Source organism: Dromiciops gliroides, chromosome 5 (genome assembly GCF_019393635.1).
Source record: "Dromiciops gliroides isolate mDroGli1 chromosome 5, mDroGli1.pri, whole genome shotgun sequence".
NCBI lineage: Eukaryota > Metazoa > Chordata > Mammalia > Microbiotheria > Microbiotheriidae > Dromiciops > Dromiciops gliroides.
Genome location: NC_057865.1, coordinates 132,756,441 through 132,782,621, shown reverse-complemented (window position 1 = coordinate 132,782,621; position 26,181 = coordinate 132,756,441).

The window sequence follows — 26,181 nt, the reverse complement described above, 5'->3', positions numbered from 1 at the left end:
TTTAACAGTTATTTTAATGACCATGAATATTTCCCTGAAGCAAAATCCCATCTTTTAAATATGTATATTCTAGTGCTGTATGTCTGTGAATCATGGAAGATGACAGTTGCCAAATAATTGAAAACAAGGATCATGCCAAGTACCACCTTATCATACAATAAGTCAGTTCAATTCAATAAACATTTATTGTTTCTTCAATACTTAAAGCATTGTATAAGAATCCAAAGAAAAAGACCAATGAAGAAAATAATAATCAGGCAAGATTTTAAACAAAGGGAGGATCTTGAGTGAGCTTTGAAGGATGGATCCTGTTTTCATAGGCAGAGGGTCTTTCCTGGAAAGGAAAAGAACATCCTAGAGAATAGGCTTGATGGCATATTTGTATTCCCCTGATGAGATTGATTTGACTAGAACAGAAAATTCACATTGAAAAATAATGGTGGGGGGGGCAGCTAGGTGGCACAGTGGATAAAGCACTGGCCTTGGATTCAGGAGGACCTGAGTTCAAATCCAGCTTCAAACACTTGACACTTACTAGCTGTGTGACCCTGGAGAGTCACTTAACCTCAATTGCCTCACCAAAAAAAAAAAAAAGAAAAAAGAAAAAATAATGGGAAATAAAGTTGGCTAGTCAGGACAAAATTTTGGAGGTTCTTGAAAGCAAGAGATTCATGGGCTTCCTATATCATGGTATCTCAGTGAACTTAATAGCTTAAACAGAATTTTTAAAAGTTAGGCCATTTCATTTTGACCCAGTATTCTCTCATCCATTAAGGACAAAATGTTGGAGGTACTTAAAGGCAAGAAATACATAGACTTCCTATTACATGATATCTTAGTGAATTTAATGGCTAAAACACAATTTTAAAAAGTCAGGCCATCTCATTTTGACCCAGTACTCTAGGAAGTACTAAAATATCATTCCCTTTCTCATCCCTCATAAAGCACCTGTTAATAACAAACAGCCAATTTACTTGCCAATTACTGCTGTGGCTGATTCTTTATTTTGGCCATGTGGAAGCTCATGATCAACTTAATTTTATGCATGCCTCAACAGAATCTGGGAGTTTTGAGTATGTGTTTAAACATCTCTTTATTATTTTAATCTGTCTCATGGATCCTTTGGAGTTTAGAGAACAGGGTCTTAAGACTGTATCTTTAAAAACAGAATTAGGGCAGCAGCCATAAGTGTGAATTCTAATACTAATAGCTAGAAATATATGACTTTCTAGCACTAGCTGATAGTTGTAGGAATTACAGATAACAACAATTGTGTGCCTTGAGTTGTTATCAATAACCTGGAAGAATGACCGTTGGTTTCTAAGTCTCCTCAAACTCTTCAAGTCCAAGTCCATATTTCACTCTTCTGTCACTAAGGCTGACCCAGAGTCGACTTCTGCACGCTGTCATCTTCTTCCTCTCATAACATACCAGTGGAGAACTGTTACAGGTCAGCTGAATGATGCCATTACTATTAACTTGTTGAATAAGAAGGAGCTCAGTGACTGCTTACCTGAGCCTTCTGCCTAGCATTTCAAGTTCTTAGCTAGAATACCCTTAAGGAGCTTGGAAGTTTCTCTCCTTAGGACTGCAGGAGGGGACAGCCTGCGCAAAACCAATCAGCCCCCATACGTCAAGCAGTGTTTGTATATGTTTCAGCGTATCCAGGCAAAGTCTTTTAACTTTCCATCCTACGGGCTGGAGCTGTACTTTCCTGAATGGCAGCCAGGAAAGATTTTGTAGATTTGGCAGGAAGACTGTGGGAAGCCTGGTGCAAGACCAGCCTGAGAGCTGGAGCAGGCTCTTTCTACAAAGGACAGACCATCGAAACACCTCCCTTTGTTTCACCCTACAAGGGAACATAACTGGAGCCCCAAGATCACAATCAGGACCTATTGTATAAACTTGGGGTTTCCATGACCAAGTTGCATTGTTTGGCACCAAGTGCCTTATTATTTTTCAGCTGGAAAACTAATTAGAAAGGATTCTTTTTTTATCTGGGTGTTAATACTACAGCTCAGGCCCATTTTTTGGCCCTTGGCCACATCGTTGTAGTCCCTAGGGCAATGCCTGACAAATTAAGATAAAACCGTTACTTAATGTTTTCCTACTAAGAGAAAACAAAAACTGTTTCCTGCCCTTATTAATTGGATGAAGTCAATTTCCAGGTTTTAAAAAAAGGAGGGGGGGAGACATCATCTGGGTGTCAACCCACAATTCTTATCTTTCTCTCTACTGGTTCCTTTGCAGGAATGTGAAGAGGAGGAAAGGTTGCCAGGTTTGACCCCAGGCTTTAGGTGTCTTGGGAAAAGCCCTCATGGTACACAGACACATTTGGCAGATATGTTGTCTTTTGCTACCATAGTCTACCCTCTGGCCTCAAAACCATCATTGTGAGTAGATTTACCTGGGAATGGGAGGAGGGTGCAGGGGGTGGGGGGTTAGAAAATGGGAGAAGATCTCACCCTTGAAAAGTCGATTAGTCATAGCAGTCCGAAGGGCACTGCCCAGTTTGAGAAGAATAAACAGAGCCAAATTTCCTCTGTTTTGAAAATAGGTTAAAAGGAAATTCACACTCTGCTGATGTAGTTTGTGATTAGGATAATTTGTATCTTGCCTGCTGGCTCAGGACCTCAGTGTGAACATGTAGCAGAAGAAAAAGACAAGGGGACAGCCCATAGTGCTGGTGGTGAGGTTTCCATCCTTTAAATTTTTCCTTATGATAAACAGCCTTTACCATGGCAACTCACGCTGATGCCACAAATAAAAGGAATGTGAGGCCTCCAGTGAGCGGGTCACAACTTCGGAAAATATCCAGGATGATGCAGAATATTTAGACGGGAAGTGGTAAGCAAACATAAAAAGGAAAGAGCAGCAACATCCATCTTTGCTGTTTAAAGTCTGCAGCAACAAAGACACAAAAACAGAATTTGGGTGTGTTTCTAGCAGGGGCTTTGTCTTGGGTACTTGGGTATGAAGGGTGCATCTCCTGGGGCTAGAGACAGACCAAGAAAGGGCCTACTGTTTCCCTTCCAGGCTCTCTTTGTAAATTGTGGGTGGTGGCTGGTTTGGGGTTTGGGCTTTTTAAAAAAATATAATCTATGTAAAAGACTACCAGGCCATTTTGTATACTTTCCCCCACTATAACAACAAAATCTATTCTGGAGCAAAAATCATTGAACAAGGATGCTGTGTTCCCAATGTACTCTAGCTTGATTATGCAAACTTTGCTGGTTGTTGCTATGTTTGGTAGTAAGATTTTTTAAAAAGTCATCTGTTTAACCCTGGGAAAAGCCTTAATGAAGGCATTTTTCACTCAGTGATGGAAGACTGGCCTACATTTGCTTAGTTTCTAAGACCTTATTCCCTCCACCCACCCCTGACTGAAAGATGGAAGACTTTCTGACCTCCCACAGGAGTACCAATCTTGGTCACTGCTAGCATCGCCATATGAAAGTGATCTAGGAGAGTCTAGTAGGAACACAGGGGGCGCCATTGTGCCTAGGAGGCTAGCAATAGTAGTAGCATTGAATACACCTAAATCCCAACAAGACAATAAGGACAAAGAATCATGGGAATTAAATAACCAATAACCAGACTAGTCACCTACACTGTGCATGGTATGTTTTGTGTGTGTGAGTGTATGGGATGAGGTTGGGGTGGGGAGGGAGCTTGGGAAAGGGGGGCAGGGGGAGGGAAACTGAGGTTTCTTTGAGAGATTGCCCTGTCTTGCAAAAGCCAGTTTAAGGATGTCCTTCCTGAATCTGAGGATGCCTACCATCTGACCTGCAGATGAGGGAATCAGGGCTACGATGAGCCAAAATCCATGCAAAATGTTTCTTTGTCAAATATCAGTCACATTTTCACTGGAACTGTATGGCTTGATGCTATTTCAAAGACAGAGATACGTTTCTCTCTCTCTCTCTCTCTCTCTCTCTCTCTCTCTCTCTCTCTCTCTCTCTCTCTCTCTCTGTAGCAACAGATCAGGCTTTGCCCAGAGGATTCCAAATCAGAGACTTGCAATCATTTCATAATGCCACTAGCTATACTTTGGATCAGCTCTTTGGATCAGAATGGAAACTCTTTGATCTCCTTTTTTTTATCTGTTTGCCTGTGAGCTGGGCCAAAAGGTAGACTAATTTTGGCAACTTCCCATGTATACTTTTATCTAGAGATAAAAGGAACACTTGGAAGCATAAACAGAAGGTGAATTTCCTGAGGCCCACCAGGAACCAGTGAGACAAATAAAGAATATAGAGGTGCATGCTAACAGTTAGCACAGTATTGTTGTGTGTTCCCCTGAGCTCTCCTTCACTAGCAGGAAAGAAATAGCTAATCCCACTCCTCCCCACCCCCATTTTTTTCATCCTCTCTTCTAAAAATGTCTCCATCACCCTATGTCACCCCAGGCAACACAGCAGCTCACACTCCCTTAAATTTGGGAACTGCCACCTGGTAGAGTTTCCAAATGTGGCTATAGATTACACCCTTACATCCATCAGGCATCTATCTTGCCAAGGTTTGCGGTTCATCACAGTGGGTACCGGACAGGGTAATTTGGAATGAATAGCACATTAGTGAAAAGCTATTATCATGGAAGAAAAATAAATTCAGTGTGTATAATAAATCAAAGAATGAATGAATGAAAAAACGTACATTCATATAGTGCTTTGAGGTTTATAAAGTGCTTTACCTGGTATAACCTAACAAAGGTCATCAAGAAACATTTGTTAAGGATTTACTATGTGTCAGGAAGTATGTGAAGCTCTGGGGATACAAAGAAAAAGCAGAAACATTTGCTATTTACATTCTACTGGGGAAGCAAATATATACAATTCAGAAGTGAGATAAATACACTATGACCAAATAGGATTTATACCAGGAATGCAGGGTTAGTTCAATATGAGGAAAACTATCAGCATAATTAACCATAACAACAGCAACAACAAAAACATGATTATGTCAACAGATGCAAAATAAGCTTTTTACAAACTAGAACAGGCATTCCTTTTAAAAACATTAGAAAGAACATAGGAATAAATAGTCTTTCTTAAAATGATAAGTAGTATCTATCTAAACCTAGAGTAAGCATTATCTGTGATAGGGATAAAGTAAAAATCTTCCCAGTAAGATCAAGGGATGATGCAAAGCTGTATATTATCATCACTATTATTCAATATTGTATTAGAAATGATAGAGCAATAAGACAAGAACAATAAATTAAGGAAGTAAGAGTAGGCAATGAGGAAAAGAAACTATTACTCTTTACACATGACATGATGATATACTTACAGAACCCTAGAGAATAAACTAAAAATAAATTGAAATAAATAACTTTAACAAAGTTACAGAATATGAAATAAATCCACATAAATCATCAGCATTTCTAAATACTCTTGACAAAACCCAGCAGAAAGAGATAGAAAGAGAAATTCCATTTAAAATAATGGCAGACATTTTCAGAAAAAGAAATCAAAGCTATTGATAGTCACGTAAATATATTGATTAGAGAAATGCAAATTAAAATGACTTAGAGATATCACCTCACTCTTAACAGATTGGCTAACATAACATAAAGGGAAAATGACAAATCTGGGGGAAGGTTGAAAAAAATAGATACACTAATATATTGTTGGTGGAATTGTGAACTGGTCCAACCATTCTGGAGAATGAAAAGGGTTATAAAATTGTGCATACCCTTTCACCCAGTAATGCCATCACTAAGTTTGTATCTCAAAGAGATCAAAGAAAAGGAGAAAAGACCTATATGTACAAAAATATTTCTAGTAGCCCTTTCTGTGGTAGCAAAGAATTAGAAATTGAGAGGATTCCCATCAATTGGGGAATGGCTGAATAAGTTGTGGTATGTGATAGTGTTGGAATATTAATGTGTCAATAAGGTTAAACTGCTTATATTTCTATATGACAAGATAATAATTGTAAGTCTTTACTTTATTACAAGAGAAATTAGAAGGAGTATATGTAGATAGAGGATATGGTTATAAGATGACAATGATGGGATGACAACCCAAAAAACAAAATAAAGAGGTAAGAAACTGCATGGAAGAAGGAGGGGAGAAAATTGAATGGGATAAATTGTTCCACCTAAAAAAAGAAGCATGAAAGAACTATTATAATGGAGGGGAAGACTCGGGGAAGAGAATGGCAGGCAAAGATTAATCCTTAGTCTTATCAAAGTTGATTCAAAGAGGGAATACCATACACATTCAGGAAGTTAAAAAAAAAGGGACAGGGATAATAAAAGGGGGAAGGGGGGACTGATACAAGGGAGGGGATATTGGGGAAGGTGATGATAATAAGTAGAACACTTGTGAAGAGGGAAAGGGTGGGGGATAAGAGTGGGGGGGGATAAACAGGTGAAAAATATCATGGAGACAAATAAAGTTATCATGACTATAAATGTGAATGGGATGTACTCACCCATTAATGGAAGTGGATAGCAGAATAGATTACAAACAAAAATCCTACAATGTGTTATTTACAAGAAACACATTTGAAGCAGAAAGATACAAACAGGGTAAATGTAAGGGGCTGGAAGAGAATCTTTTATGCTTCAGCTGAAACAAAAAAAAGCAGGGGTAACTATCATGATTTCAGACAAAACAAAAGCAAAAATAGAATTAGTTAAAAGAGATAAAGAAGGAAACTATCTTGCTGAAATCTACCATAGACAATGAAGTCATATCAATACTTAAAATATATGTACCAAATGGTATAGCATCTAAATTTTTGAAGAAGTTGAATGAGTTACAGGAGGAAATAGATAATAAAACTATACTAGTGGGGGCAGCTAGGTGGCACAGTGGATAGAGCACTGGCCCTGGATTCAGGAGGACCTGAGTTCAAGTCCGACCTCAGAAACTTGACACTTACTAGCTGTGTGACCCTGGGCAAGTCACTTAACCCCAATTGCCTCACCAAAAATTTTTTTAAAAAATTAAAAAAAACTATACTAGTGGGGGATCTTAACCTTCCCCTCTCACAACCTGATAAATCTAACAATAACAACAACAACAAAAAATGAGAAAAAAGTTAAGGAAATGAATAAAATTCTGGAAAAGTTAGCTATGATAGATCCAGACGCAGAAAACCAGAAATAGTAAACACATTCTTTTCAAATCATAATGCAATAAAAATTATATTCAATAATGGACAATTGAAAGAGAGATTAAAAATCAATTGGAAATTAAATAATCAGATCCTAAAAAAACAAGTGGGTCAAAGAGCAAGTCATAGAAACAACTGACAATTTCATTAAAGAAAATGACAATGGTGAGACAACATATCAAAATTTATGGGATGCAGCCAAAGCAGTACTTAGGGGAAAATTTATATCCCTAATTGCTTACATCAATAAAAGAGAAAAAGCAGATTAAGAAATTGGGCATGCAACTAAAAAAAAAATGAGAAAATGAACAAAGTAAAAATCTTTAACTAAACACCAAATGGGAAATCCTGAAAAACAAAGGAGAAATTAGTAAAATTGAAGGTAAGAAAACCACTGAATTAATAAATAAAACTAGAAGCTGATTTTATTTAAAAAACAATAAAACAGACAAACCATTGGTTAATTTGATCAAAAAGAAAGGAAAGAAGAAAATCAAATTACTAGTATCAAAAATGAAAGGGGTGAACTCACCACCAATGAAGAGGAAATTAAGACAATTATTAGGAACTATTTTGCCCAATTACATGCCAATAAATTTGACAATCTAAATGAAATGGATGAATATCTACAAAAATATAAATTACCCAGATTAACAGAAGAAATATAATACTTAAACCAATTTTAGAAAAATAAATTGAATAAGCCATCAATGATCTTCCTAAGAAAAAAATCACCAGGGCCAAATGTATTCATAAGTGAATTCTACTAAACATTTAAAGAACAATTCATCCCAATTGTATATAAATTATTTGAGAAAATAAGTGGATTCCTACTGAATTTATTTTATGAGATAAATATGGTGCTTATACACAAACCAGGATGAGGCAAAACAGAGAAAGGAAATTACAGAACAATCTCGCTAATGAATATTGGTGCAAAAATTTTAAATAAAATGCTACCAAGGAGATTATAGCATTTTATCACAAGGCTCATACATTATGACCAGGTGGGATTTATACCAGGAATGCAGGACTGGCTCAATATTAGGAAAACTATCAGCATAATTGGCCGTATCAATACCAAAACCAACAGAAATCATATGATTATCTCAATAGACACAGAAAAGGCATTATACAAAATACAGCACCCATTCCTATTAAAAACAATAGGGTGGGGGGCAGCTAGGTGGCACATTTGATAAAGCACTGGCCCTGGATTCAGGAGGACCTGAGTTCAAATCTTGTCTCTGACACTTGACACTTACTAGCTATGTGACCATGGGCAAGTCACTTAACCCCCATTGCCCTGCCCAAAACCAAACCAAAACAACAACAACAACAACAACAACAACAACAACAACAACAACAAACCAATAGGGAGCACAGGAATAAATGGAGCTTACCTTAAAATGATAAGTAATATTTATCTAAAACCATCACTATCTGTAATGGGGATAAGCGGGAAGCCTTCCAAGTACAATCAGGAGTGAAGCAAGGATGCCCATTATCACCTCTATTATTTAATATTGTACTAGAAATATTAGCTATAGCAATAAGAGAAGAAAAAGAAATTAAAGGAATTAGAATAGGTAATGAGGAAACAAAACTATCATTCTAGGCAGATGATATGATGTTATACTTAGAAAATCCTGGAGAATCAACTAAAAAACTACTTGAAATTATTAACAACTTTAGCAAAGTTGCAGGATACAAAATAAAGCCATTTAAATCATCATCATTTCTATATACTACCAACAAAGTCCAGCAACAACAGATAGAGAAATTCCATTTAAAATAACTATGGACAATATAAAATACTTGGGAGTCTATCTGCCTCCTCCCCCCAAAAAAAACCACCCAGGAACTGTATGACTAGAAATATAAAACTTTTTCACACAAATAAAATCAGATATAAAGAATTGGAAAAATATTAATTACTCATGGGTAGGCCAAACCAATATAAAAAAGGACAATTCTACCTGTTTATTAATTTAGTGCTATACCAATAAAACTATCAAAAATATTTTATAGATCATCTGGAAAAACAAAAGCTCAATTATATCAAGGGAATCAATGAAAAAATATGAAAGAAGGTAATCTAGCAGTACCAGATCTCAAATTGAATTATAAAGCAGTAATTATTAAAACAATCTGGTACTAACTAAGAAATAGGTAGATCAGTGGAATAGAATAGGTAGAATTTATGCTAAAGTAAATGACTATAGTGATCTAGTATATTACAAACCCAAAGATCCAAGCTTTTGGAACAAAAACTCATTATTTGACAAAAACTGCTGGGAAAACTGGAAAAGAGTATAGCAGAAACAAGGTATAGACCAACATCTCACACCATATACCAAGACAAGATCAAAATGGGTACATGATTTACACATAAAGGGTGATACCGTAAGCAAATTAAGAGAGCATGGAATAGTTTCTCTCTCAGGTTTATGGACAGAAAAAGAAGGACCAAAGAAGATATAGAGAGCAATATAAAATATAAAAGATAATTTTCAATATATCAAATTAAGAAGTTTTCATACAAGCAAAACTAATGTAACCAAGATTATAAGGGAAACAGAAAACTGGGAAATTTTAAGAAATTTTAAAACAAGTATCTTTGATAAAGGCTTCATTTCTCAATTATATAGAGAACTGAGTCAAACATAAAAACATGCCATTCTCCAATTTATAAATGGTCAAAGAATATGAACCAGTATTTTTCAGACAAAGAAATCAAAGCTATCTATGGTCATATGAAAAAAATACTTCAGATCACTATTGATCAGAAAAATGCAAATTAAAACAACACTGAGGCATTACCTCATACCTACTAGGGTGTCAATTATAACAAAAAAAGAAAATATTGGATGTCGGAGGGGATATGGGAAAAATGGGATGCTAATCCATTGTTGGTGGAGTTGTGAAAGATTTCAACCATTTTGGAGGGCAATTTGGAATTATGCCCAAAGGGCTATAGAACTGTGCATACCCTTTCATCCAGCAATACCACTGACAGATTTATATCCCAAAGTCAAACACAAAAAGAGAAAAAAAGGCATATCTGTACAAAAATATTTATACAGTTATAGCAAAGTGGTGGCTAAGAACTGGAAATCAAAGGAATGCACATCATTTGGGGAATGACTAAAATAGGAATGGGTGTATGATGGTGATTGAATATTATTATGCTATAAGAAATGACAAGCAGGATGATTTCAGAAAGGCCTGGAAAGACTTATATTAACTGATATATAGTGAAGTGAGTAGAACCAAGAGAACATTATGTACAGAGACAGTAATATTGTTTGATGAAGAACTGTGAATGACTTAACAATTCTCAGCAATATAATGATCCAAGACTATCCCAAAGGACTAATGATGAAGTATTCTATCTATCTCCAAAGAAATAACTGATAATAAGTAATTTTCATTTGTTTAGAATTTTATTTTCCAAAATTACATGTAAAAACAAATTTTAGCATACATTTAAAAAAACCGTATGTTCCAAATTCTCTTTCTCCCTTCCTCCCCAACCTCCCCTTAAGAACTCAAGCAGTTCAATATAAGTTACACATGCACAGTCATGCAAAACATTTCCACATTAGCCAGGTTGTGAAAGAAAACAGACAAAAACAAAACTTCAGTACAAAACATTTTTCTCACAAATAAAATCATATCTAAACAACTGGAAACATATCTCACAAATAAAATCATATCTAAACAACTGCTCATGGGTAGGCTGGGCTAATGTAATAAAAATGACAATTCTACCTAAGTTAATTTACTTATTCATTTCCATCCCAATTAAACTACCAAAGACTTTTTTTTATACTACTAGAAAAAATAATAAAAGCCATTTGGAAGAACAAAAGGTAAAGAACATCAAGGGAATCAATAAAAACAACATGACAGAAAATAACTTAGCAATACCAGATTTCAAACTATATTTTGAAGCTGATGACTTTGCTAACTCTGCCTCACTTATCTCTAATTCATGTGCAAGTTAAGATATAACCCCACAATGTTACTAGTTCTCTTTGAAAATGAATAATGAACAATGGTGACAAAGCAAACATCATCAAAACAATCTAGTACTGGCTAAGAAATTGAGTGGTGGGTCATTCGAAAGATCAGGTACACAATACACAATAGTAAATGACCAGAATAATTTTGTATTTGATAAAGCCTAATATCTAAACTTTAGGGGCAAGATATCATCATTTGACAAAAACTGCTTGGAAAACTGGAAAGCAATTTGGCACAGAAACCAGGTGTAAACTAACATCTCACAATGTATTCTGAGATAAGCTCAAAATGAGCACATAATTTAGAACTAAAAGGTGATATCATGAGTAAATTAGGTGAACATGGAAAAATTTACCTGTCAGGTCTATGGATAAGAGTTTATGTCCAACCAAAATATAGAGAAGATCACAAGAAGTAAAATGGATAATTTTGATTACATGAAATTAAAAAGTTTTTTGCACCAACATAACCAATGCAGCCAAAATTAGAAAGTAGGAAACCAGGAATAAGTTCACAGTAAGTTTCTCTGATATGGGACCCATTTCTCAAATATGTAGTGAACTGAGACAAATTTATAAAAATAAGAGCAATTCCCTAATCAATGAATGGTCAAAGGATATGAATAGGCAGTTTTCAGAACAAAAAATCAAAGCTATCAATAATGCTCTAAATTATTATTGATTAGAGACATGCAAATTAAAATAATTTTGAGTTTCTATCTCACACTATTAGATTGGCTAATATAAGAGAAAAAGAAAATGACAAATCTTTTTGTTTTTTGTTTTTGTGGGGCAATGAAGGTTGACTTGCCCTGGGTCACACAGCTAGTAAGTGTCAAGTGTCTGAGGCCACATTTGAACTCAGGCCCTCCTGAATCCAGGGCTGGGGCTCTATCTACTGTGCCACCTAGCTGCCCCACAAAATGACAAATCTCAAGAGGATTTGGAAAAATAAGTACCTAATGTATTCTTGATGGAGTTGTGAACTGGTCCAACAATTCTGGAGAACAATTTGGAACTATACCCAAAGGGCTATGAAATTGTGCCTACCATTTCACTTAGTAATACCATTACTACATTTGTATCCCAAAGAGATCAAAGAAAAGGGAAAAGAACCTATATATAAAAATATTTATAGCAGCTCTTTATGTGGAGGCAAAGAATTGAAAATTGAATGGATGCCCATCAACTGGAGAATGGCTGAAGAAGTAGCTGTATATGATTGTGTTGGAATACTATTGTGCTTTAAGAAATGATGAGCTGGATGGTTTCAGAAAAACCTGAGAAGGCTTATTTGAACTGATGTAAAATGAACTAAGTACCAGGAGAACATTGTACACAGAAACAACAATATTGTAATGATAATAAGCTGTGAAAGATAGACATACTGTGCCAAGAAATTCCAAAGGATCCACGAGGAAAAATGCTCTCTACCTCCAGAGAACTTTGAGTGTAGATTGAAGTTTATTTTTCTTATTTTATTTTTCTTGCTTTTTTTTTCTTTTTTTGCAACATGGGTAATATGGAAATAGACTTTGCATAACTTCACATGTATAATTAATATATTACTTGCCTTCTCATGGAGTGGGGGAGGGGCAAAAGGGAGGGAGAGAATTTGGAACTCAAAATGTAAAATGGTGAATATTTAAAATAAATAAGTGAATTTAGATATTTTTTTCTTAAAAATGAAATAAGGATTAAAATTCCTCACTTGTAGAAAACAAGAGGTAGGGGCAGCTAGGTGGCACAGTGGATAAACTCCTGAATTCAGGAGTACCTGAGTTCAAATCCGGCCTCAGGCACTTGACACTTACTAGCTGTGTGACCCTGGGCAAGTCACTTAACCCCCATTCCCCTGCCAAAAAAACCAAAGAACAAAAAAAAAAAAAAGAAAAAGAAAACAATAGGTAGCATATGCCTCACCTGTCTGATAGGAAGGTTACTCCAAGGATTAGCCTAATGTAGATCATGGTGATTGGTTAGGTATTCTCCACAGAAAAAGGGCTGCTACTCTACTTGTAAATAGTTTAGGGAATTGTCTTAACTATAGCAACCTTCAGTTACCTACCCATTTCTCAGTTTCTACTTAGCATGATCTAAGATTTTAAAATTCAAAATCATTATTCATATACAATATTTCATCAATTTATCCTAAACCTCTAGGAAAATCTATTTTTAAAAACAACAAAATTTTGACCTTATTTCCTATTAAGATTTTTATCTCCTTCAGCACTTTATTTGCCCTCAAAAGAAAATGTAGCTAGGTGGCAGCTAGGTGGTACAGTGGATAGAGCACCGGCCCTGGAGTCAGGAGTACCTGAGTTCAAATCTGGCCTCAGACACTTAACACTTACTAGCTATGTGACCCTGGGCAAGTCACTTAACCCCAACTGCCTCATTAAAAAAAAAAGAAAATGTAATCTAGTTTAGGACACCTCATCTGCAACACAATAATAAAACTCCCAGTGACACCACCTATCTCCATGTCCAGAAACAGCAACTTCTGCAGTAATTCCTGAATATACACATTGCCTTTTTCCAGAAGAATAGGAAATAAAGCTCCCAGAAGCCATCACTTATTTTCCCTCCAAATAATACAAACAAAGTGGGGAAAGTCACCACACCCTGCATAATTGATTAATCAGTGTATCAGAGATTTTAGCAGCAGAAGCTATCTTGATATTTTCTCAAGAATGACTGCTTGCTGCCACTGCCCTTTCTCCTAATATCTCAGCATCCTTCTTTTCTTTCTTGGGTTTCTCCTCTTCTTGAGGGTTTCTCTGGTATTTTTAGCATCTTGATGCCTATATCCAATTCCCAAGAGAGAGGGAGAGAAAAAAAGAGGGTTTCTCCTACCCAGTAGATGGACAATTCCTGACCTACTGTCTTTTCCTTACATGGTGCCAAGGAGTATAATATGACATGAAGTTTCTACCTACCAAGCAGTCCAGTCTGTGGTTTGTTTTTTTTAAAGAAGTGTGCGATTCCTATCATTTTGCAATTTTTTGTTTGTTTGTTTGTTTTTTTCAGGACAATGAGGGTTAAGTGACTTTCCCAGGGTCACACAGTTAGTAAGTGTCTAAGGCCAGATTTGAACTCAGGTCTTCCTAAATCCAGGACCGGTGCTTTATCCACTGTGCCACCTAGCTGCCCCCCACTTTACAATTTTAATTCCTTTCTCTTATCTCCTTTTCCCAGTGGCATTGACCTGTATTATAGATAGAAAACACAAGAATATAAAGGAAAGATCTACCCACATATACACAGGTGCTACACAGGCTTTATATCAATTTAGAAAGAAGTCTCTAGTGGAATGCTCTAGAAATATGTGCTTGGTCTAGTTCGGTTAAACATTTTAAATCAATAATTTGGATTAAAAGCAATCAGATTTGCAGGTGACACAAAGCTAGCTCTACATAATACAATAGCTAATGTAGTACATGACAGTGAGAAAATTTTTTAAAGTTTCTCAGCAGGTTAAAACATTAGATCAAATATAGTAAGATGAAATTTAACGGGGGAACATTTAAATAAAGTCTTGCGCTGGATTCAAAAAATCAGTTTAAAAAATACAATATGTTAGAAACATACCTAGATAGTAATTAGTTTGAAAAAAAAGATCTGGGGGTTTTAAGCTTAATCTAAGGCAACAGTATAATAAGGCAGCCAAAAGATACCTGATGTGATCTTAGGCTATATCAGGGCTTCTTAAACTTTTTCCACTGATGACCTCTTTTTGCCTGAGAAATTTTTACATGGACCTGGGGTATATAGGTATATAAAATAGCTATACATAACCTTTCATTGTTGCCAAATTTTTCATGACCCCCACATTCAGTTATGTGACCCCATATGTGGTCACAACCCACAGTTTAAGAAACTAGGGGCAACATTAAAAGACATAACATCTCAAAAATATGGAAGTGATAGGCCCATCATACTTTGCCCTAGTCAGAAGAATCTAGAGTAATGCATTCAATAATAAAGGCCATGTTTTATGAAGTTGTTGAGAGACTCTCAAAGACACTGCAGAGTAGCTAGTAAACTCCTTGGGATGGAGGGTTTTCTTATCAAGAGTTCCCTATTAAATCAAATGTCTGGGGGAAAAAACAATTAGAAAACATTCAGAGGAAATTGACCCAAAATGGTGAAGGACCTCAAAATAATGTCAAATGAAGATCAACTGAAGAAACTTAGGGTATTTAATTTTTAAAAAAAAACTTTGACTCTGTATTTAGAATTTTATTTTCCCCAAATTACATGTAAATACAAATTTTGACATCAATTTTTTTAAACTTTGTGTTCCAAATTCTCTTCTTCCTTCCCCCTCAAGAACTTAAGCAATTCAATATAAACTAGACATGATCAATCATGGAAAACATTTCCACATTAGCCAGGTTGTGAAAGAGAACAGACAAAAACAAAACTTCAGATAAAGGAACTAACAAAAAAATTATGCTTCAATCTGTATTCAGACAACATCAGTTCGATCTCTGGAGATGGACTGCATTTTTCATAAGACCTTCAGAGTTGTCTTGGATCATTGATTCCTGAAAATAACCAAATCATTCACAGCAGATCATCTTGCAGTATTGCTGTTATTTTGTGTATGGTACATTTAACATTGCATCAGCTCATGTAGGTCTTTCTGGGCTTTTCTGATAGCATCCTGCTAATCATTTTTTATTGTAATCTACATTTATATAGTACTTTAAAGAGAGATTTCCTTACAATAAATCATGAGGCTGATTCTTGCAACAACAATAATAGGTAATATTTATATAGTACCTTACACCTGACGAAGAATTTTCTTCACAGCAGCCCAGCAAAGTACCATATGTTTTATCATCATCCTCATCAATCGCCATCAATCAATTCTCATCTTCATCTAATCATCATCAATCCAGGGTATTTAATTTTGAAAAGCGAAGACTTAAGGGAAATAGGAGAGCTGTCTTTAGGTACTGGAAGGAGTATAGTGTAGAAGAAGGGATTGGATTTGTGCTGCTTAGTCCTAGTGAGTAGAACTTGATATTTAGAATTGATATAAGGGAAACCTCTCTGATAATCAGAGCTGCTCCAAAGTATAATAGGTTACTTTAAGGAGCAGTGAATTCCCCCTTGCTAGGTGTTTTCAAGCCAAGGCTGGATGACCTCTTGTTGGTATGTTATAGAAGAAATTCTTGTTCCAGACCAGAAAGCCTCTGATTTTCCTTCCAAGTCTGAGATTCTGTGATTTTTATTGTCATGTTTCCCCGCATTTCTGGTATGTTAAGTATAATTTTCTTTTTCTGGGATTTTATATCCTGCCCTGGAAGAGGAGCAGATTCTTTGATTCAATAGATATTTTCCATCCTAATCATCAGCAATACAACACTGAGAGAACTTAAAATGAAAACTGGATGAATAAAAAGACAATAGCACCCCTATTGTGATCCAAAAGACAGAGGGAAATCATTTTTAGCTTCACTGCTTCCACACAATTAATTTCTATTCTTAGTAAACTTAGTAAACTATTGAATATTTTGGATAAGGGTTTTCTTCCTTAGAAACACGAACACAGTGCAGCAGATTTCTTTTTGGTTCCTAAGCTCTCCAGACCATAAGGCCTTCTTTCCTGTAGGAAGAAATTCTTGCAAAAAAAAAAAATCCTTCTCAGGACTTTTTACTTTATGTTGAGCTTCTCTTTTACTAGTTCTATAATCTAAGGGGAAACAGAGATAGGTTAAAATTGTGGTGATCTGGTCTTTCCATTTCTCACAAACAAATTATTTTCTCCAACTGTATATGTATGTATGGTCAGCATACTCATTTTGGCAATTTTGTTTGCTGATTTTTTGTTTGTTTCTGAAGATGACTACATCACTCCAGTTTATTGATAGCCATCTAGAAGTTTGGTATCCGGAGGTGAATACAATATTCTATATCATATCCTTTGTTGTGAACAACCTACTTCAATCAACTCAGTCTAAGGTCACCTTTTTAACTGCCATATCAAAAGGGTGACTCATCTGGATCATGCAGTTAAATAAAAATCCAAAGTTTGTTGTTGTTTTTTCACATGAGCTACTCATAATCTAGTTCTCCTCCAACCTTAACTTCTGCATTTGACTTCCTGAACCTAAGGAAATGGCTATCCATCCAATTTGATACTGACGTATCAAATCTGATATGTTGTGATAAATCTGTTGTGATTTAGGGGATCCTATATCCTATATGTCACTAATACATTTGCTATATATCCCAACTTTATTCATCCTGGAAAATTGATATGCATATCTTTTCCTTTTTTTACTTTTAATTAAAATGTTGATCAGATCAAGGATAAAGATAGGACCACACAATGTTCTACTTGATGCTCCCCTCCAAGTTGACAATGATTCATATTGTAGTTCCTTCTTTTATCTTTCTGAAATACAGTATAAGGCTCTATAAGGTGATACTTCCCCAAATTCTTTACATATATAAGATATGTTAAGCATAGAACATTTACAAAATATGGCTAATAATCATGTCATTAAAAAAGGAAAATGAAGTTGGTTTAGTTTGACTCATTATTATTGATCAAACATTGGTTTCATGTGATGAGAGTAGGAGGCTTTGTGGTATGGTAGGTAGAGCATTGGACCTGGAATCAGTAACTTCTGGTTTCAAATTTGGCCCTGGACACTTAGCAGCAGTGTAACCTTGGAAAAATAATTTAATATTTGTCTGCCTCAGCTTTCTCATCATAAATACCACCTATCTCTCTGTGCTGATGTGAGGACAAAATGAAATTATATTTGTAAAGTGTTTTACAAACCTCAAAGTACTATAAAAATACTTGGCACTATCATCATTATCATTAGTTTCTTTTTCTAAATGTTTACAAACCAATGATTCTAAAGTCCATTCAGGAAAATTTCCAGACATCAGTGTCAAATGCACTATTCTCCATTCTCCAGAATCCTTTTTGACCCTTGAAAATCATGCCATTTTGCTGCCTCAGATCTAGCAATCCTCCTATTTTCCAGAATTCCTCAAACATTATCAATAGTAAGTCAGGAATTGCATCAAACTCTTTTAGTGAGATGTGGTTTTTAGACATAGTATCCTAAACTCATTTAAACTAGTTATCTTATAAAACACCAGCCCTGTATTCGGGAGGACCTTAGTTCAAATCCAGGCTTAGACACTTGACACTCACTTAACCCTCATTACCCTGCAAACAAATGAATGAATGAATAAATAAATAAATAAACAAATAGACTAGTTGTCTTACTATACCTTCATAGATCTAAGCCTTTAATCTTCTCTTGACCCCTATTCTATTCTCTCTATTTATAATAATCATAATATTTATAATAACTAGGATAGTATACTGGAGTGATGAAAACCTGAATTAGAGTCCTGATTCAAAATCTTATTGCCTGTGTGACCTTGGTCAAGTCACTTAAATTCTATTTGCTTCTGTTTCTTTGAGTCTTGGAAAACACTATAAAATTATGTCATCCAATCCTCAACTCTGGAAGGTAAGGACTATTATTATTACCATTTTACAGATGAAGAAATAGAACTATCCACTGTGCTGACTACTACCAAGTCAAGTGGTTTTTTCCCCTCCTCTATGTGATAGATACATACCAACTATCCTGTGGAGGGGCCTAGAACCATAGCATCAATAGATATCTGAGATCAACTTAGTCCAAACCATACTTAAACAGGGGTAAAGTTAGGGATAAGGACTGGACCTATTGGAGTCTAATAGTATAGGGAACTCCTGGGTCAGAAAATGCCCACTACCTAGATCAGTGTAATAGAATAGGTAAAAATTACACTACAGTAAATGACTGTAGTAATCTAATATATGATAAACCCAAAGATCCAAGCTTTTGAAACAAAAACTCATTATCTGACAAAAACTGCTGGGAAAACTGGAAAACAGTATGGCAGAAACTAGGTATACATCAACATCTCACACCATATACTAAAATAAGGTCAAAATGGGTACATGATTGACACACAAGGGGTGATATCATAAGCAAATTAAGAGAGCATGAAATAGTTTCTCTCCCAGATTTATGGACAGAGGCAGAATTTAGAACCAAAAAGGATATAGAGAGCAATACAAAATATAAATTAGATAATTTTGATTTTATAAAATTAAAAAAGGTTTTGCACAGGTAAAACTAATGTAACCAAGATTATAAGGGAAGCAGAAAACTGGGAAAGAATTTTTGAAACAAGTATCTCTGATAAAGGCCTCATTTCTCAAGTATATAGAGAACTGAGTCAAACTTATAAAAAATATAAGTCATTCCTCAACTGAGAAATGGTCAAAGGATATGAACAGGCAGTATTCAGACAAAGAAATCAGAGCCATCTATAATCATATGAAAAATGCTCTAGATCACTATTGATCAGAGAAATGCAAAATAAAACAACACTGAGGTATCACCTCATGCCTATTAGAGTGGCAAATATAACAAAAAAAGAAAAATATTGGATGTTGGAGGGGATGTGGGAAAACTGGGATGCTAATCCACTGTTGAAGTTGTGAAAAGATCTAACCATTTTGGAGGGCAATTTGGAATTTTGCCCAAAAGGCTATAAAACTGTGTATACCCTTTGATCCAGCAATACCACTGCTAGGTTTATATCCCAAAGACATCCCAAAAAAGAGTAAAAGACCTAGTTGTACAAAAATATTTATAGCAGGTCTTTTTGTGGTGGTTAAGGATTGGAAATCAAAGGAATGCCCATTAATTGGGGAATGGCTAAACAAGCTGTGCTATATGATGGTGATAGAATATTATTGTGCTGTAAGAAATGACAAGCAGGATGATTTCAGAAAGGCCTGGAAAGACTTGTATGTACTGATGTATAGTGAAGTGAGTAGAAACAAGGGAACATTATGTACAGAGACAGTAATATTGTTTGATGAAGAACCGTGAATGACTTTACTATTCTCAGCAATACAATGATCCAAGACCATCCCAAAGGACTAATGATGAAGCATATGATTCACCTCCAAAGAAAGAATTGCTATTAATTGAATACAGACTGAAGCATGCTATTTTTCACTTTCTTTCATTTTTTCTTTTATTCAAGTTTTCTTATACAAAATGACAAATATGGTAATGTTTTGCATAACTGAACATGTATAACCTGTATCTGATTGCTTACTGCCTCAAAGAGAGGAGAGGGGAGGGAAGGAAAGAGGGATAAAATTTGGAACTCAAAACTTTAAATAAAAATGTTTATTTATCCATTTATTTATTTATCTATCTATTCATTTATTTATTTATCTGTTTATCTATCTATTTATCTATTTATGTATGTATGTATGTTTGTGAGGCAATTGGGGTTAAGTGACTTGCCCAGGGTCACACAGCTAGTAAGTGTTAAGTGTGTGAGGCCGGATTTGAACTCAGGTACTCCTGGATCCAGGGCCGGTGCTTTATCCACTGCATCATCTAGCTGCCCCATGTTTATTACTTTTTAAGAAAATTCCCTCTAGTAGAAGTTGGCACCTTCTCTGCAACTGATAGTCTTGGAGGGTTACCTAGAGCACTGAAAGGCTGTGACTCTCTCAGAGTCACACAGCCAGTATATGTTGGAGGTCATATTTGAACCTAGGTCTTTCCAGTTTTAATGTTGACTCTATCTACTGTGCTACATTTCCTCTTCAAGCAGAAGTATCCTCTACAATGTATTTCCAATAAAGATTTATCCATACTCTACTTGTAGATCTTTGGTAATAAGGAATTCATTACCTCCTGAGTAACCTCATTCTTTTTTTTTGCTTTTTGCTTTTTTGGTGAGGCAATTGGGGTTAAGTGACTTGCCCAGGGTCACACAGCTAGTAAGTGTTATGTGTCTGATGCCGGATTTGAACTCAGGTTCTCCTGATTCCAGGGCCGGTGCTCTATCCACTGCACCACCTAGCTGCCCCTGAGTAACCTCATTCTTAAAAATTGGGAAATTTTTCTTATATAAGTGGCATAGTGAATAGTGTTGGACTTACGATCAAAAAGACCTGAGTTCACATTTTGATTCAGATACTTAATAGCTGTGTGACCCTAGTCAAGTCACTTAACCTCTCACGGCCTCAGTTTCATCATTTATCTAATGCAAATAATAATAGCACTTCACAGGGCTGTAGTGAGGACAAAAAGATAATATTTATAAAGCATTTTGTAAACCTTAAGGTACTATGTATAAAGCATTCTAAACCTTAAAATGTAATATAAATGCTAGCTTTTATTATCATTAGTTTTATGTATAGCTGGAATCTGTCTCTACAAATTTTGTCTCTCTTTGTAGTTCTATCTCCTTGGGCAAAGAAAACAAGTATAATTCTTCTTCCACATAATAGTCATGTAGATACCTGAAGACTGTAATTACATAAATGTATACACTCACATATACATAGTGTTCTTGTCTTCTTGGAGCTCAATATCACCCTTTCCTTCAAATGAAACATATAGTGCATCAGTTTAAGCCTCCTTGTCATCCTGATCAATCATTCAATCAAAAAGCATTTCTAGAAGTATCTCCTATGTGCAAGGAAGTGCTAAGTGCTTGGGATATACATACGAAAATCAGACAATCCTTGCCCTTAAATAGGAATAGAGAACATGTATATAAACATAGGCATATAAAAGTTCTTTTTGGAAGGGCACTAATAGCTTTGGAGAATGAAAAACTTCATGTAAAAGATGCTTAAGCTGATTCTTGAAGGAAGCAAGCAATTTAAAGAGGCAATAGTGAGGAGAGAATGTAGTTCAGGCATGGACATAGCTGCAGAGGCATGGAGGTGGGAGGTAAAAGTTATGTGAGGGGAATAGCATATTATATGAAGAGCAGCAAGACTAGTTTGGCTGGACCATAGAGTGGTCTATTGCAGCCTACCCTTGCAACCTTCTCCTGAAGTAGTTCAGCTTATAAATGTACTTCCTAAAATGTGAGACCCAGGACTAAATATAGTACTACAGATGAAATCCAAGTAAGGCAAACTTTAGTGGCATTATTTAATTCAACAAGGATTTATGAATAATGTGATGGGTTTTATTCTCTTGGGGATGGAATATAAATTTGTACACAAATGAGTTTAACAGAATATGGGCTTCTTGGGGACAAAGAAAAGATACAGATTAAGTATCCTACAAAATTTTTAAAGTTACAGAAGGGGAAGAGAGATACAGAACTATGGCTAATAAAGACAGTAGGATCTAGAAGGATTTTTTTTAATGAGAGAGGAGATGAAGGAATGTTCATAGGCAGGCAGGCAGATAGGAAGATATTGAATATTAGGAAAAAAGAAGGGATGATAATGGGACAATTTTCTGGAGAAGAGATGAGGATGTGAGATTACTTACTAAGATTCTACTCTAACAATAGCAATGACAAGTGGCCATCTGATCTAGCCTTTTCTTTAAAATGTCACATAAAGGGAAAACCATTTCCCAGAGCAGCCAATTCTGTTTTGAGTTCTATTTTTTTCCTTTCATCAAACCTTAAATCTACCTTATGAAACTTCCTCCTGTTGCTCATAGTTCTTTCCTCTGGGGTCAAGTAAAGAAAGTCTTGTTATCTTTTTACATGATAGCTCTTCAAATACATAAAGACAACTACCTTTTATAGCTTTCCTCATAAATTTTCTCTTGTTCATGTTAAACATCCCTAGGTTCCTTAAGCTGATACTTTTCTGAGGCATGGTTGATTTTTGGTCCCAGGACTTCATCATACTTCAGCTGTCTTCTCATCCTGGAAGATCCCTCCACCCATGGAGACCCCTCTTCCAGTGGTTAATTCCTCCTGGATGCTCCATTTTGAGGAAATAGCCAAGTCAGTCCCCCTTTATTCCTCCCCTGGCTCTGTTCCTGATTCTCCAGACTTCACTTCCATGACCTCTTCTTCCTTCCCTTACCCCTTGGCTCTTTAGCTCCCTTCTATGTGCTGGATCCTTCCATTAGAATGTAAGCGCCTTGAGATCAGGGACAGTTTTTTTTTACTTGCATTTTGATTCCCAGTACTTAGCACAGTGGTGGGCACATAGGAAGTGCTTAAGTAAATACTTATTGATCAACTGATTTGGTCATCCATCCTCTCACCATTCAGGATGCCCTTCTCTTGAGGTATCTTAACTTGTCTACATCCTTCCTAAAAAGTGGTTCACAAAAGTAAACAGAGTGACCAGGAAAGAATACAAGAGAACTGTACCTTATACTTTCTACATTCCCTGTTTTTCTAAATCCAGGATAGCATTAGTTTTAGATTTTTATTGTTATCTTTGTTTTTATATTACGTACATTCCCCCCTTATATACCTTTCTTTCTACTTCCCAGAAAGTTCTCTTTTAATGAAGAATTTAAAAAAGAACAAGAAGAGAGGGGCAGCTAGGTAGTGCAGTGGATAAAACACTGGTCCTGGATTCAGGAGGACCTGAGTTCAAATCCAGCCTCAGACACTTGACATTTACTAGCTGTGTGACCCTGGGCAAGTCACTTAACCCCCATTGCCCAGCAAAAAACAAAAACAAAAAACAAGAAGAAGAAAAAAATCAGCAAAAGAAACCAACAAATAAAAATTGGATGCTATAGCATTAGCTTTTGAGGGGCTGTATATCATGGTGGTTACTTATATTGAGTTTTTTAGTTTCCTTAACTGAGATTATTTTCATGGGAACACATGTCTTGCCATGCCTTCCTCATCTAGCATTTTGCAAAGCTGAGATTTTTGAACACCAGTGTAAAACTTTAGCTATATTCTTATTAATTTCCCATCTTATTTAATAATAATGATAATAATAATAACTAGCATTTATAGAGTGCTTTAAGATTTATAAAGTGCTTTACATATGTTTTCTCATTTGATCTCAGGGAGATAGGGGCTATTATCTTCCTTTTACAAGTGATGAAACTGAACCTAGAAGAGGTCAAGAGATTTGCCCAAGGTCTCAGAGCTAATACAGGGAGAGTGTATTTTAACTCAAGTGTTCCTGTCTCCAAGGGCAGAGCGCAACCCTCTGCACCACTGAACTAACTCATTTGATTGAATCCATTATTCTAGATACTCAGTATTCATAGCTGCCAGTACATCAGTTTGCAATTAATTAGAACTGGTGACTTGAACTCATTTGGGTAAAGCAAGATGTTTGTTCTCTTTCATTCTCCTCTCTTTATGTTGACTTTCTACTGCCTGTTAACTTTTTATTCTTTCCTTCCTAGTCCAACTCAACAAACATTTATTAGGCACTTGCTATATGCCAGGCACTGTGCCATGTGCTGGGGGTACGATAAAAGGCAAAACAGTCCCTGACCTCAGGGAGTTCACATTCTAATGGAAGTGACACATAAAAAAACCCAAAAAACCTAAGTACATAGGAATAAAGGAAGAAATGTAGAGAATAGAGAATAGAGAGAAGCTAAGAAACAGTGGGGAGAACCTATTATCCATTCTTCCTTTCCCCCTAGAATAATTAGTCAATATATAAAGTTTTCTTTGCCCAGATACAGAAGTTGTTTTTAACACTGTGAAATCATAATGTGCCAAAAGTACTAGGCCAAATAAATACAACATGTATGAAGATTTTATATCCCCATATTAGCCTTCTGAATTTAAAAAGTTACTCCAAATATTAACAGCTTTCCTCTTCTTTTTTAAAAAAATATATTTTATTTTTCACCAATGACATTATAAAACGATTTCATATTTGTTTTTTCTTGAAAGTTTTTGAGTTCCAAATTCTATCTTTCCCTCCTTCCCTTCCCCCTTGTAATGACTGGAATGATACCACCTGCTGGAGCCTTACTGTAGAAAAGCTCCACCATGGAGTGAAGGTCTTTGAGGGCAAGACCAGGAGTCTTCTTTGGCGTCAGGAAGTGACATTTGCTTGTAGGAGGAAGAAGGGGGGAGTGGGGCACCCTGACTCGCACTTTTTCCTGGGGACTCTGGCAGAGAGGAGAGCTAGAAATGTGATCTCCCTTTAATAGACAGATGAATGTAGGCCTTTCTCTCTCTCTCTACCAAATTCTTATTCTCCTTAATAAATGCTTAAAAGTCTAACTCTTGCTAAAGCTTATAATTTATTGGTGACCACTCATTAGATATTTTAGACAGACTAGCTAGAATTTTAGCCCTTTAACACCCTCCTCAAGAGGGTAAGTAATCAGATATAGGTTATACATGCGCAATGGTGTAAAACATTTCCATTTTTGTCATTTTGTATAAGAAAACTTGAATAAAAGAAAAAGAAAGAGGGAAAGAAAGTGAAGAATAGCATGCTTTAGTCTATTTTCAAACAATATCAATTCTTTCTAGAGGTGGATAGTATGTTTCATCATTAGTTGATTCAGATTGTCTTGGATCATTGTATTGTGGAGAATAGCTAAGTCATTCACAGTTCTTCATCAAACAATATTATTGTTACTCTGTACAAAGTTCTCCTGGTTCTGCTCACTTCACTTTGCACCCAGTTCATGTAAGTCTTTCCAGGTTTTCTTAAAATCATCCTGCTTGTCATTTCTTATAGCACAATAATATTCCATTACAATCATATGCTACAACTAGTTTAGCTACTTCCCAATTGATGGGCATCCATTTATGTCTAATTCTTAGCCACCACAAAAAAGAGGTGCAATAAATATTTTTGTACAAATAGGTCCTCTCGATCCCCCTTTTAATCTCTTTGGGATGCAGACCTAGTAGTGGTATTGCTAGATGAAAGGGCATGCAGTTTTAGAGCCCTCTGACCGTGGTTCCGAATTGCTCTCCAGAATGATTGGATCAGTTCACCTCTCCACCAACAGTGCATTAGTGTCCAAGTTTTTCCACATCCCCTCCAACATCCAATATTTTATTTTTTTGTCATATTAGCCAATCTGATAGGTATGAGATGGTATGTCTGAGTTGTTTTAATTTGCATTTCTCTGATCAATAATGATTTAGCACATTTTTTCATGAAACCATAGAACTGTTCTCTTCTAATAATAAGCAAAAAAAGAACATGGGAAATAGAAAGATTAAAATAGAATAATATAAA